Source organism: Lissotriton vulgaris, chromosome 2_1 (genome assembly GCF_964263255.1).
Source record: "Lissotriton vulgaris chromosome 2_1, aLisVul1.2, whole genome shotgun sequence".
Classification (NCBI taxonomy): domain Eukaryota; kingdom Metazoa; phylum Chordata; class Amphibia; order Caudata; family Salamandridae; genus Lissotriton; species Lissotriton vulgaris.
This window is the reverse complement of record NC_141687.1, coordinates 1073758155-1073773595: the sequence shown is the minus strand read 5'-3', so window position 1 is coordinate 1073773595 and position 15441 is coordinate 1073758155. Positions and strand designations below refer to the sequence as shown.

The window sequence follows — 15441 nt, the reverse complement described above, 5'->3', positions numbered from 1 at the left end:
TTTGTTCAAACTTTCCAACTTTGGACATCTTGGACATGCTGGCTTTCCAAAGCATGAAACTGGAGTATATAACAAGCATTGGCAAAGCCAATAGGTGGTACCTATGAGAGAGCTGTTGGCTTTGAAATGTGTTGTTGCCATTATGTACACCAGTATAGCTGCTCTTCAGCATGGCTAAAAATTTGTGGTGTGGGGCGGAGTGGAGTGGGGGAGTTGGGTAGACTAGTGTGGTAGATTGAATTGGGGTAGAGTGGGGTAGCATAGTTGCTAACTGTCCTGTTTTTGCAGGGATAGTTCCGGCAAGTTGGAGACTGTCCCGGATAATATTGTTGCTGAAACTGTTCCTCTTTATTACACACAGGTACACAAACAAGAACTTTCTATCCACAGCAGCCCTGTGCTGTAAAGTGTCCTGGGAATTTTTATTCAAATCTTGGCAACTATAGGGTCTGGGGAGATTGGGTAGAGTGGAGTGGGGTATATTGGGATATGTTGGAGTGGAGTAGGGTAGACTGGGGAAGAGTGGAGTGGGGGACTGGGGTAGATTGGAGCGCAGCAGGTTAGAGTGGAGTTGGGTAGATTGGAGTAGGATAGACGGGCGGATTATATTAGGGAAGAATGGAATAGGGATATATTGGAGTAGTTTGGAGTGCAATTAGTAGAGTGGAGTGGGGTGGATTGAAGTGGTGTGGGGAACATCAGCACTAAAATGTGTTAGTCTAACCTGTGTTGCTTGGTACTTGGCAGGGCTGGAACACATGAGGATCTACACCTGTGTGGTACCTGCTGCAAAAAGCTTTGTATTAATGGCTGTAGGGAGCTATAGCTGACCCGGTCAGGGGCAAGGTATCAAGGAGATACGCCTGGGACAGCCTCAGGAAATAACAGCGCCTCTTACTTTATTGACTCCAGCTTAGACATGATTTCACCTGGTGTAAATGAGTCATTCAATCCTGTAGTTTACTTCTATTTACAAATTCAAGGTTCATTTTTGACTGTAGCGTTATTGTTAAAACTTAACTTTCCTTCACTCATATTTCTTCCATCCAGTCCCATTCAAGGATATTTTGTGCTCCTTTCCTTAACATATCTCAGTTCATCCACAAACATTATCCCTCCTGACCCCCATCAGGGTGCGCCTTGAGGGTATTTATTCACATCTCCCCTGCTTTATTCCTGTGCAGCCAGAGTTCTTCTGCCCTTTAACCCTCAACCTTCTATGCCCCCCTTCTTTTTAGTTTTTGAAGTCTGTTCATGTCATCTTCATATTCCTTTAGTGGTCTCTGTACCTCTATGAATAATGGACCTCTGTGCTTTATCTCTTCCCAGTACACACTAAGGGTACTTCTTCAAGTCTCCCTATCAGTGTTTCTTTTATGCTAGATGTATCTTTGTTTTTGTTGCAGATAAAATCCTATACAAATGTAAATACAAATGTGAATGTATTTACAGGTTGAATGCCCTGCAGTGTTTATGGCCCCTCTCTGGCCAGAAAGGCATGGTTAGGCATGTCATGGGTTTTTGCAACCTACTTTGTAGGGCCGAGTAGGAAGACAGGCAGCTGTTTGTCAAAGTTTAATTGAACCCAATTTCCTGGTTCATTTCTTGCAAATTCCATTCATCCGTGCCAAGTTAGTGTTACCAGGAAATATTACAATGCCAGAACTATTGAAAAAAAGACCAGGTGCTGCAAATTTGTTTCGATTTGGATTATCTCACGCGAACTAAATATGGCGCAACAGTAGATCTACCTGATCTGGCCAAAGTCAATAGGAATGCGGTGCTTTTTAGGTCTCACCTAGCATTTGAGCTATTGGCATTGTAAATGACAATGCCTTTTATTTGTGTTATTTATCAAAAACGATAAAAAAAGGCATTGCCATTTACAATGCCAATAGCTTTAACTCTCGCAAATGCGAGACCTATTGCATTGCTAATGCTTGTTTCATTTTGTAGTATTCCGTCGGGTAACCATCCATCCCACACAGGCCAACATTTTACAGGTGGAAATTGGAAGACTGTTGTGTGCACTACCTTATATTGGTGGGCTCCGCAGTCAGGAGTTAATAATTGACCCACACTACACATAGTGGTGCACTGACCAGGATACCACACGGTCTGGTCCCGGGCCCTTTTATTTTCGTTGGCAGTTATATCACAGCCTTGACCACCATAACTCTATACACAGGGCCCACATCGTGAACACCACTCAGTGACCTCCACCATGTGGCGGTCCATCTTCAAAACGTAACATTCCTCCTTTACCCAGACAACAAAATACGAAACATAAAACATTGCAGTAATACTAGAATAATGCACAGCGAGAACGGTAAATGACAATTCACAATCAAACAACTTGGAAAGGTGAGGGGAAAAAGGAGAGAGAGATAGCGATCTTGTGAAGAGACGCAACATTTGCTGGAATCCAGTGTCCGCACATTAAATCAGTTTACCAAAGTCTTTCAAATGGAAAGACTTCACTGTACGTGGCTGGAGGTGGTCTATCTTAGTCCATTGCTGCATGGGAGTTTCAACTCTGCTTCCTTGCCTCTCTTGTGGCTGACAGACCTCAGGATCAGGGTGCATACACGAGCTGTCCTTCCTCACCTCTCACAGGGTCACTGGCACTGGATGTTCATCATCCTCTTGAGATGATGTCAGCATGGGAGAAGAGACTTAGTTCCTTGGACATTTAGCCACCTCGTAAGTAATCCTCTTCAGGTGCTCCCCCCACCACCGATTGGTGGTGGGTGATTGATTAGCCAAACCAGCCGCTGGCTGACGGTAGAGCTTGGAAAAAGGATATATTTCTCGTGATAGTCTTGCCTTGCCTCTGAGCAGTTACCGTGGTTCTATTTACAGAAGTTATTTTCCAGGGGTCAACCTCAAAAGGCAGTAGGAATTTGCTCCAGTGATATCTGTTCTTGGCTTGTACCATATCGCCAATGTAAATGTCTCTCCTCTTGGCACGTCTTGTTCAAGAGACATGGTCGTTCTGGCACTGACGCTGTGCTTCAGTCACTTGGTTCTTTAAGGCTGATGGTTCATCCATGTGTGGAAGGGTATCATTCAAGGCCTGATTCATGCAGAGAACACTGGGGCTTACCTTGGTCGTAGCATGTGGTGTGAGCCGATATTCTCTCATAAAAGCATAGAGAGCACATTACATGTTCTGTCCATTTACCAGAGCAATTCTGTGGATTTTGTTTACAGTCTGCATAATTCTTTTGGCATCTCCATTGGCTTGAAGCCAGTGTGGTGTGATTCGCTTATGACAGATGCCATGGGCCTGTAAGTAAGCAGCAAACTCCTGACTGGAGAATGGGGGGCCACTGTCTGTTCGGAGGTCACGCACTAATCCATGCGTAGCCGTCACCTTTTCCATAGGGGGTATTATTTGTCTGGCTGCTATTGACTCGATGATCGCACCTTCAGGATATTTAGAAAAATCATCAATTACGACCAGCATATGTCAGCTATCAGGTAGACTTCCGAAGTCAGCGCTGGCTCTGTGCCACAGGATGGATGGTATGGTCTCAGTGATGATGGGTGCTGAGGACTCCGCCGGCCTAGCAGCTTGACACAGTGGACACTGCCAAACAGCTCCACTAGATCATCCAGATTTGGGAACCATACTTTACATTGCAATCTGGACTTTGGCCTGACGATCCCTTAGTGGGCTGTATAAGTAAGGTCAACCACCTGTTGTTGCATGGTTCTCAGGATTACCAATCGGGGACATCTAATTAAGCAACCTTCCAGAGAGAAGGCTAGCTGTAAATGAACATTGTGTAGGGATGTCAGGATCGGATCAGTCACGCTTCTTTGGTACAGTAGGACACCTTTTGAATTAGGGTGTGCCATTGTCCAGATTTTACTGTGGAGATGGCTAGTTGAAGGCTTTGATCAGCGGTAGTGGCTTTAACATTGTCCACAAGGGAGATGGGGAGCATCCTGGATCATTTCACTCAATCAAACATATTCCTCCACTTCTTCAGCCTCTGACTCCTCATCCATAGTGGGGGGTCGAGAATGCCTGGATAAGTAATCAGCAGAGCTTTGTAATCTGGACCACTATACCACAGAGAAACTATATGCCTAAAGCTGAAGAATCCATTTCTCGGTTCTTGGGGGGGGTTTTAGATGACGATCCAGTGAAAAGAGGGATGAGTGGCTTCTGGTCCTTATAAACTGTGAGTGGCTGGACATACAAGTAAATATGAAAATGGTGGCATCCCCAATGCACCACAGTTGCCTCCTTTTGAATATAGGAATAGCGCTGGTCAGTTTCAGTCGGGGCATGACTGGCGTATGCCACGGGAGCACCTTCACCATTGAATTGTTTCTGTGACAATACGGCCCCCAAACCAATGGGGCCGACATACACTGCCAATTCTGATTCCCGGCTGAGGTCAAAATAAAGTGCAGTGTTGTTTGCATAACGGGTTCGTTTGCTGGCCTGAAAAGCCTCCTACTGAGAGGACCCAAAATCCAAGGGGGAATTGGCTTCGGTCCATTCTCGAAGCAGGCAGTGAGGTCAGTCAGGGTCTGGATGAATCGTCAGCAGTATGTAACCATCCCTTGTACCTTCACAAACCTACATGGGTGAAAAAGATGGTGATTGATCTACTTTCTGGGGCAAGCATGAGCTGGTGGTACCCTGCACAGAGATCCATTTTAGACCTCCTGGAGCCACTGACTTAAGCCACGATGTCAGCAATAGTATGCATGAGATGTCTTTCCTGTCGGATGGCCAGATTGGGCAAGCGAATAAAGACACAAATTCTGACTTTCCCCGGCTGTTTGGTTTTTTGTGCCACCACTAGTGGGGATACCCAGGGCATCAGGCCATCAACCCTCTCAATGATGTCTGCTTGTTCTAACTTCTGCAGCTCATCTTCGACCTTGGGGCGTAGGTGAAAGGCTGCCCGGTGATGGCTTTAGTGTGACAGGTTGAATAGATTTGTCAATATGTGGTTGTATCAGACGGTCCTTGAGACATCCTATGCTTTCAAAAAAGAGATGCAAATTCTGCCACCAAGTCGTCCATGCTTCTCAAGGGGATGCTGAAGGCAAAAGTAACAATTTGAAGACACTCTGCTTTCCAACAGCTTGGTAGCATTGCAGAACCCCCTTTGGTCACTTAGACTGTGGCACAACTCGAATGAGACTTGTGTGCGATTTTGGTTGTCGAAACTCCCGCCAGTGGGAGTGATGTGGATGATCCATATGCAAATACCAGGTTGGAGGTGAGTCGTTAGACCGGTTAAAAAGGGAGTGTCTTTAGGACATCCTGTGCCAGAATATTAATCGAAGCTCCTGTGTCGATTAATGCCGGTAACTAGTGGCCTGTCAGGCGAATGTTGCCCTTGGGAATGCGCCTCCACGGGTATTCAATAGGTTGAAGTGCATGGATTATATGAACAGCTCCTTCTGGGTCATCATCGTCATCCATGTCCTCTGGCATAGTAGGAGACACCATTGCATGGATTGCTTTGGGCTTTGTCCCCTTTTTTTGGCATGCATGAACAACATACTGTGGCAAAATGATTAGGTTTGTTGCACGCCGAACACCATTTTCTGTGAGCAGGGCTGGGTCCTTAGTGTGGATATGACTCTCCACATCCGTAACACGTCTTGGGAGCCAAGTTGGACCTAGGCTGGGGCTTCCTCTTCTCTGTATTTCCCACATTAACCAGTTCTGTCTTCACCTGACATTGTAGAGCCGCATCCATGTATGTGGTGCGCACTTTGGAGAGTTCTTTGGAGCAACCCATTGTCAGCATGTCAGTCATGGACATCCCTGGAACTTGGAGGATATTCTCTTGAAGCTTAATGGAAGAGCAGCCCAGGATGAATTGATGAATTGGATGAATTGATGAATTGGCATTGGGCAAAGTCCAGCTGCTGGCCAAGTCTTTTAGGCAAGCACTGAACATGTCCACAGATTCCTGAGGTAGCTGATTGGCCTGGTGCAACAAAAACCTCTCGTAGTCAGGATTAGTGAGGGGACTCGAAGTGAGCCGTCAAAGCGTGTTTTAGTGTAGTGTAGGTGAATGGAGGGCCGGCCTCGAAAACAGACTTCCCCAGTTTGTGGATGGCTGCCCCTCACAAGTGTAGGAGCATGCTACGCCGTCAGTCATTTTCCAGGCCCACCGCTGCAAAATAGTTCTCCAGCTTCTCGACCCAGTCTTTCCACCTTGCTGCCTGAGCGGGTGAGGGCCCATCCACCACAAACGGTTCCAGGGCAGGTACCGAGGCCAGGATGATAGCAGCATCAGGATGGCATAGACAGTGCCGGGGCCACACCACTGACCTTTAGTGAAGAATGACCTCAATCTGAAATGAAGCAGTGGGGAGACATCAGTTGTAGGAAGGCGGGAACTGGCACCAGGCACACTGTAGTATAGTTCTATAGTGTGATGCTCACATCCCAGGAGCAATGGAGCCTGGAAAGCCAATGACTAGTGTAAAGAGGTGAGGCCCAGCATCATATGCTCTTGGCAGGCATGTCCGAGGAGAGAGCATGAGAAGGGTGCAACAGTAGCAGGCACACATGACTCACAAGACAAACCACAGTAGTTTTGAAAGTGCAGTCACCCGTAACAGGCAGCCTTCCCAAGAACAGCAAATCTGTGGCACCTGCAGGGCCTTGTGACTGCAGCTTGTAACAAGCTGGTGAGGTGCTGCCGGCACGAGGCCAGGGGAGCAAAATGAGGTACTCTGCCCTACCCAGCACATAGACAGCAGTACGCGCATGCACACCTGTGTGCAACGCATAGTAGAAGCAGGGGCAGGCTCGCTCGGCCAGAACAGGCAGCGGCTGCCCCACAGGCGCAGGACCCAGCACAGGTAGAGGCGCAGCAGGAAATGCTCTGCGGCTGGAACTGGCAGTATCTGCACTGTCTGAGCAGCAGGAACACAATTCAGCATTTTACATGAGGTAGCTGGTGCTGCTTATTGAGAAATCCACATGAGAAGTGAAATTTGCCAGTAATTTCTGCAGGATGCTATGTGAATTTAGGCGAAACAACTTGTGAGCCTGTAAGAAATCGGGCTATTGGTTGAGGAGGGTGAAACACTTATTTTATTGCCTTTTGTCCAACCAGGTCTTGGATACTGTATCTATATTTTGCTTGATATACATTGAATGTTTTGTTATGTACCTTATTCTGAAGTAGCTATGTTAGGAAGTTTATACTATCATTGACCAGCATTGAACCTATGTTATTTCCTTTGTATTTATGTAACTTTGAACCCTACCCTGTAAAGCGCTCTGATACCCGCAAGGGTCTGGTTCGCGCTATATAAAAATTTCAAATAATAATAATAACGATTCACGGGCCACCAGCGGGAGAGCTGCAGGCAAAGCACGGAAGCGCAGGAGCGTGAAAGGGGGCGGGCGGGCAGGTATCCACTCGTCGCCCGCTTGTTGTGTGCACTACCTTATATTGGTGGACTGCGTCATCGGGCATTAATAATAGACACACTCAATGCATTCTGGTGCACTGGCCAGAAGACCACAAGGTCCGTCTCGGCCCCTTTTATTATCTTTGGCAGTTATGTCACTGCCACGCCCACTTTCACTTTATACACGGGGTCCACATCGCGAACACCCCTCAGTGGTTCACCACTGCGTGGTGGTCAATCTTCAAAACATAACAGAGACTTGGAAATAAACATCGGGGGAATGTATTTTCCCCTTTGATTAATATTGTTGCAGAGGCAATTTGAGGCAGGAGGCAGCTAAAATAAAGCCATTTTTGGCTTGATAAATGTGGAGTCTCCCGCCTGAATCGGGTCAGCGGCATGCATGCAATCCCTGGGGCCTTGTTTTAAGGCAGGTCATCTATCACCATAGCTACTTCTTCCTTGGTTATGTCTTGTTATAAAGTGTGTGTGCCTGTGCTGATCAGAGTGCCGGCAAGTGAATGTTCTCCTCTACTTTGGTATGTTGACACTCCGTAGTGTATAGATCTTCATAGTAGTCTTTAAAGAAGTTAAGATTGCCAAAGGTGTGTGTATCTACTGATCCCGCTTTATTCCATATCACTGGGACTGAGTACTGTGCTTCTTGTTGTCTCAATTGCATGGTTAGTAACTATCTCCTTTCTCCCCTTTCTACTATGGATGTTGTTTAATCTGGAATAATGCTCTCTCTTCCTTAGAAGCAAGTAGTTTATTAAGATCATGTTTGACCTTCGGAAGGTTATGGAGGTTGTCTGTAGAATGTGTGTTAGTTTTGGCTTGGGTTAATATCTTTGTTTGTTCTTCCTGGTGGGTTTGGTTTTTGAAAGCTTCTCTTTTGCAGAGTGAAGATTTCTCTATTGCTTCTCCACTGGTACAAGCCTTCCCAGACGCACAGATCATTTTGTGTAGAGGGTATTGTGTGTTCATTTTCCTCTAGATAGGTTCAGATCATTGGTGTTAATATTTGTTTGCCAATTGTTGGCCGGTAGTCAGTGTCGGATTGGGCTCCAATGCCAACGGGCAGTGTCCAAAGAGCTATCTGACAAGCCAGTGTGTGGGCCTTTTTTTTGTCTGTTTTTTGGGGGCAGTTTTATGGTCTGGTGGGGAAGTTTTGTAATGTTGATTTCCTTCAAAATGCTACAGACTTTGCCTGCAGCGAGCTCTAATCTATGGAGGCTTCCATACATTGCAAAATACTTTACAAATTCAAAACTTCCCCCAATTTACAAACATGGGCCTCTTTTTTAGTTAGCTAATTCATTAATGGGGATACTTTTATTCTGGTACTAGAGCTTATCGTCTGTCCCAGCCAGACCCTGCCGGTAGTGAGACAAATTTAGTCTCCATTGAACAGTTTTTTTTTTGAAGGGCCTAAATCAAGCCATATCCGGATTGTGTCATCATCTGTTACTATTCAGCATTATGACTGTGTTAGTTACTCGTCAAAGTCTGGAAATATTTTATACGTGAGCTTTTGCCACGTGTGCATGAGGTGAACTTGTACTTTCGTTCCTTGGGGTGTAACAGTCTCCATGGATCATGGAGGGAGAAATCTGCCTTCAGGTCGGCTAACACTCCTCTTCAGTCTGGCTTCGGGCCAGAGGATGATTTGATTTGCTTATATAAGGATCTGAGGTTCTGTTTTAATCTCCTCCTAGAAGTATTTTCGAGTTTGGAGGCTGAAATAGTATTCTGGTTATGTCTCGGAAAGGATCTCTTTTGTTATTCCAAGGTTGATAAATTGACCCTACAAGTAACATTTAGTTCTGTATCATAATCATAACAAAAATTTAGTATCCTTTTGCGTCTTGTATGTTTTATGAGTTTTGATTGGTAGACTGCATTTTATAAGGATGGCAACTCCACTCTTACACCATGATATGGATGGTGAGTGGTCAGCCTTTTTTGTACTGTACTTGCTGGTATGATAGTCTTTGACTACCAAGTCTCTTACCAACTTCTTGCTTTCGACTTCTGACAAGTGGGTTTCATGAATGAGGTCTCTATCTGGATGTAGTGTTTGGAGGTATGTCAGTATTTTCTTTCTCTTAACATTCACATTCAAGTAGCCTATTGCCAGGTTAATATGAGTTTGCACAGCCTGCTTTGTCAAAATAAAGGTGAACATTGGGTATGTCTGGTATTTACCATGAGTGGGGGCTTTGCCTGTTTGGTTGGGTTGTGGCAGATAGGTCACTGCAGTGAGGTAATACTTGATTTTCTTGTTGAGGAGGTATTGGATGGTGACAGTTGTGGAAGGCCTCCCTACAGTTTTAGATATTGAATGGTGACTCCAAAGCAATCTATGTAGGGAGAGCGTAGTTGTTTATATCTATATGTGGGATGAGGATTAGACAAGCAGACAAGTAAATTGAAGTAATTTCTGCAGAGGTAATGACCCATAATTGGGTGGTTACCTGTCACCCGGTGAAGTTACCTGCTATCCCCAAGCCAACGTAGCATGCAAGAACATGATTAAACGCTAACGTGGGGTATTGTGGCAAATTGAAAAGAAGCTTGCTGAATTTAAGTCAGGAATTGACCTGATTAATTCAAGGATCTAACTTTTTTTTGGGCTTGCCTCCTCGATTTTAAATCAGAATATATACATACATATATATATATATATATATATATATATTACCTACTGGCGGTCGCCAGTAGGTATATATAGTTAGGATTTTTTCTCTATGGGATTTTTGAAAATTCTATGTCTAATAACTTTGGCGTTTGTGGACGGAATTGGCTGAAATTTTCAGGAAAATGGAACATTTTGTTTCTGAGCAGCCCCTGACAATTTGGGGGGGTTTCATCAAGGGGGGGCCGAGAAAAAAGGGGGGTCCCAAAACGCATTTTTCCCATGTTAATTTCCATAGGGCGGTTGGCCTCACTTTTAGCTCGAACGGCTGAATGGATTTGCACGAAACTTGGCAAAATTGTAGGGACTGTTAGCCTGATGTGCCTTTGCTAGGTCTCAATATATGTGCTCCAGTGGATTTTGAGTAATTTAGGTTCAAAAAAATATATATATCTGGGCGGAGCCTAACCACACATCTGATCTGATTGGCTGTCAGCACTTCATCCAAGAAGTGTTGGCAGCCATCTTGGGACCAATATACATGATAGCACCTCATTAAAAAGCATTGTAGTTAATAGAGGGTTTTAGGACTTTAGTTACATTATAAATCATTTGTTGATGGTACCATACTCGTTTTAGGAATTGTGGTGGGTTCTAAGGTGATTTTACCATGTGAAAAAACCTTCTGCTGTGATATCATGAATATTGTTTGAAAGAAAACTAATATCTCATGATTTTCCCACAGTGGTTTGGAAGGGGATCTATAAGCTAAACTGAAAGCATATTTTCTGTAAATTCACATTATCTTTCTCAGTCATGTGAAAATGAAGTCTGACATTCTCAGTAAAACATGTACATCCAACAAGGACAGAGACTGTCAGTTGATTCCTTTGTGTTCTACTGCAGCCTCCTAGAGTGTTCTAAAGAACAACTAGAGCGCTAACAGTCCTACTTATTACAAAGGTATGGCACACCTGAAGCCATCTTGATTGGAATAAAGTGGTAACTCTTAAAACATTTAATTTAAAAAGAAACAACATGAGGGGGTATATTTTGCCATGGAAAGTATGATTAGTGCTGCAGAATGAAAAATTAGGGCACATTTTGAGTGACTTCTCAAATCCTTTTCTATTTCATTAAAACATTCTGACATGCAGTCTCCCAAAATGGCCACCAGAGACAAAAGAGCCCAAATGTAGCCCAAATATCACCCAGATGTAGCCCAAGTATAGCCCAATGACAGAATGTCCCAGAGTGTTCTAAAGAACAACTAGAGCGCTAACAGTCCTACTTATTACAAAGGTATGGCACACCTGAAGCCATCTTGATTGGAATAAAGTGGTAACTCTTAAAACATTTAATTTAAAAAGAAACAACATGAGGGGGTATATTTTGCCATAGAAAGTATGATTAGTGCTGCAGAATGAAAAATTAGGGCACATTTTGAGTGACTTCTCAAATCCTTTTCTATTTCATTAAAACATTCTGACATGCAGTCTCCCAAAATGGCCACCAGAGACAAAAGAGCCCAAATGTAGCCCAAATATCACCCAGATGTAGCCCAAGTATAGCCCAATGACAGAATGTCCCAGAGTGTTCTAAAGAACAACTAGAGCGCTAACAGTCCTACTTATTACAAAGGTATAGCACACCTGGAGCCATCGTGATGGGAATAAAGTGGTAACTCTTAAGACATTTAATTTAAAAAGGAACAAAATGAGGGGGTATATTATGCAATAGAAGGTATTATTAGTGCTGCAGAAAGAAAAATTAGGGCACATTTTGAGTGACTTTTCAAATCCTCTTCTATTTCATTAAAAAATTCTGACATGCAGTCTCCCAAAATGGCCACCAGAGACAAAAGAGCCCAAATGTAGCCCAAATATCACCCAGATGTAGCCCAAGTATAGCCCAATGACAGAATGTCCCAGAGTGTTCTAAAGAACAACTAGAGCGCTAACAGTCCTACTTATTACAAAGGTATGGCACACCTGAAGCCATCTTGATTGGAATAAAGTGGTAACTCTTAAAACATTTAATTTAAAAAGGAACAAAATGAGGGGGTATATTTTGCCATATGAATTATGATTAGTGCTGCAGAAAGAAAAATTAGGGCACATTTTGAGTGACTTCTCAAACCCTCTTCAATTTCATTAAAAAATTCTGACATAGTCTCGCAAGATGGCCACCAGAGACAAAAGAGCCTAAATGTAGCCCAAATATCACCCAGATGTACCCCAAGTATAGCCCAATGACAGAATGTCCCAGAGTGTTCTAAAGAACAACTAGAGCGCTAACAGTCTTACTTATGACAAAAGTATGGCACACCAGAAGCCATCTTGATTGGAATGAAGTGGTAAGTCTGAAAACACTCAATTTAAAAAGGAACAACATGAGGGGGTTAATTTTGCCATAGAAAGTATGATTAGTGCTTCAGAAAGAAAAATTAGGGATCATTTTGAGTGACTTTTTCAAATCCTCTTCTATTTCATTAAAAAAATTCTGACATGCAGACTGAAACATGCACTTTGAATACCAGCAGCAGACGTCCCTGGTGAGCAGTAGCTTTACTACAGTGATCTAATGTGCAACTAGAGTGCTAACATTCAGAATTTATGGCAAATGTGTGACACATCTGAATGCCTTCTTGATGGAACCAAAGTAAACAAGCATTGAAAATGCAATAGATCTCGCCCTCGTTTAAGTTAAAGCCATTCTGTTTGTAATGAGGTGGCTTTTTAGCTTTGCTTTTATTAGTGTTTTTTCAACTTTCATGTAAATAACGCACCGTTTTCACCAAATCGACTTTGCCCAAGCACACCCTTCCCTTCGGCCAACAAATCCCAAAAATTCGGCACACCTGCCGATCCACTCTCCCTACAGCTCACCCAAGCCCCGTCCCTCTAGCGCAACTGGAACACCCCAAATTCACCTTCTCCATGCGCACCAAAAACTCCCATTGAATAACATGACAATTCGCTACTCCGCACAAAAATTGCTCTTTAAAGCACTTCCACTGCTCCGATCCGCTTCAAACTTGGCTGGACACTAGTTCCAGCGATTCCCTAACATCTCACCAAAAATCAGCCCAATCCATCCACTGGAACGGGGACGAATTTCAACCCGAATACGCGCCCCCCGCAAACACAAAAAAAGCCATAAAATGGCCAAATCTCGACCAAAAACCGCCAAAATCCCTCAAAACCTTGCCAACACCAATACGCACGAAACTGAACCGGCCCCTCAGCCCTAGGCTCCGGGAACCCTACTTAATTGACCCAAAAGCCCTAAAAAAGCAACATAATACACACGAAAACGCCCTAACAACCCTAAAATGCATATAAGTATATGTATGCATGCATTTATGTTTGTATTTATATAGATATACAGATGATATATGTTTATATATGTATGTATATATATATATTCACTGAAAAAACCATAGGCTATAGACCATATATAGTTAGGAATTAGCATTTACAAAACCTTGAAAATTCACTGAAAAAACCATAGGTTATAGACCATATATAGTTAGGAATTAGCATTTACAAAACCTTGAAAATTCACTGAAAAAACCATAGGTTATAGACCATATATAGTTAGGAATTCGCATTTACAAAACCTTATTTTACTCACACAAAACCATTGAAATTCCATATATAGTTAGTTGCACTAACTATATATCGCGCACCCGCAATCCACTGCTGATGATGTCACATATTACATCATTCATGACATGGTCAGTGACATCACTGATGACATCACTGATGACATCTCAAATGACATCACTGATGACATCACTGATGACAACATCCAGTGACTGTATGTTTCTGTAAAGTTAAAATATGTCTTACATATTGAAGAATGAGTGGATGTATAAGTGTCTGGATGAAGGATTTAGTAGGTGCATGACTGACTGTATGAGTGAGTGATTAAATGTGTCTCACTGAGTGCATGGGTTAGTGACTAAACTGTCTTAATTTGTGCATCATTATGTCTGTTGTTCTGTAAACTGTTGCATGTGTTGATAAGTAGCTATATGAGTAACTATATGGGTTATTGATTGGTTGCCCAAGTATTTGTATGGGAGACTGAGTGTGTGTGTGGGTGGCTGGGAGGTGTATGACTCTGTGCATAGATGTGTGAGCAGTTGATTCACTAGATGTATGGTTTCAAAAGTGCATGTGGAAACAGCTGTATGGGAGGTAGACTGTGTGCATGAGTGTATTGGTGAGTGAATGGATATCTCAGTGCTACATGTCAAAGTAAGTACATATGTAAAACACAGTACATGTGAGAGTTGACATATATAAATAACTGTGCATAAGAGCCAGTGAATGTGTGAGTGGCTGTATGGATCATTGTGAACTTGTATCAGGGATTGTATAAGAGAGTTAATATGTGTTAGTATATGTTTGAATAAGTAAAGTTTGTATAACTGTATAGTTGAGGAAATGGAGGTGTGATTGATTCTTTGATTGACTGACTAGGTGTGTGAGTAACTCCATGGATGAGTGACAGTCTGTGAGTGTCTGTTTACACTGATTGTATCTAAGGTTATATTAGAGTCTGAAGAGGTTCATCGTATTATCACATGAATGATATCATCAGTGATGTGATCAGTAATGTCAAATGAGATGTCATCAGTGATGTCATCAGTGATGTCATTTGAGATGTCATCAGTGATGTCATTTGAGATGTCATCAGTGATGTCATCAGTGATGTCACTGACCATGTCATGAATGATGTAATATGTGACATCATCAGCAGTGGATTGCGGGTGCGCGATATATAGTTAGTGCAACTAACTATATATGGAATTTCAATGGTTTTGTGTGAGTAAAATAAGGTTTTGTAAATGCGAATTCCTAACTATATATGGTCTATAACCTATGGTTTTTTCAGTGAATTTTCAAGGTTTTGTAATATATATATATATATATATATATATATATATATATATATATATATATATATATATATATATATATATATATATATAGATAGATATAGATAGATATATAGATATATATATAAAAATGGTGCATAAAGATTTATTGTGCTCTACACCATACTGCCATTACGCGTTTCAGCCTGACGAGGCCTTGATCACATGACAATTATATATATATTTATTTTAAATGTATTTATTGGGTAGCTTGCAATAATAATACACATAGCCCCAGAACCTGGGACAGTCAATACCATTATAGCGTATAATGATGGAAGCAAATTTTTTTTGTTACCTCACAAAAAGCAATACATAGAAAAAACCCACAACGAAAGAATCCCCTCACCGCCCCTCTAGGCACTTGAGGTGTTATTTTTCAACCCCTAGCAACTTTAAAACATATGTGTGGCGTCTCTTATGAGCAGAAACAGTTCCTGTAAAC

General features: G+C 42.7%; 1 protein-coding gene across 5 annotated transcripts in view; it reads left to right on the top strand.

The window, feature by feature from the left end:
- The window catches only part of USP2 (ubiquitin specific peptidase 2), a 280374-nt gene that overhangs the window by 212820 nt on the left and 52113 nt on the right, over positions 1–15441 (top strand). The window lies entirely within an intron of this gene.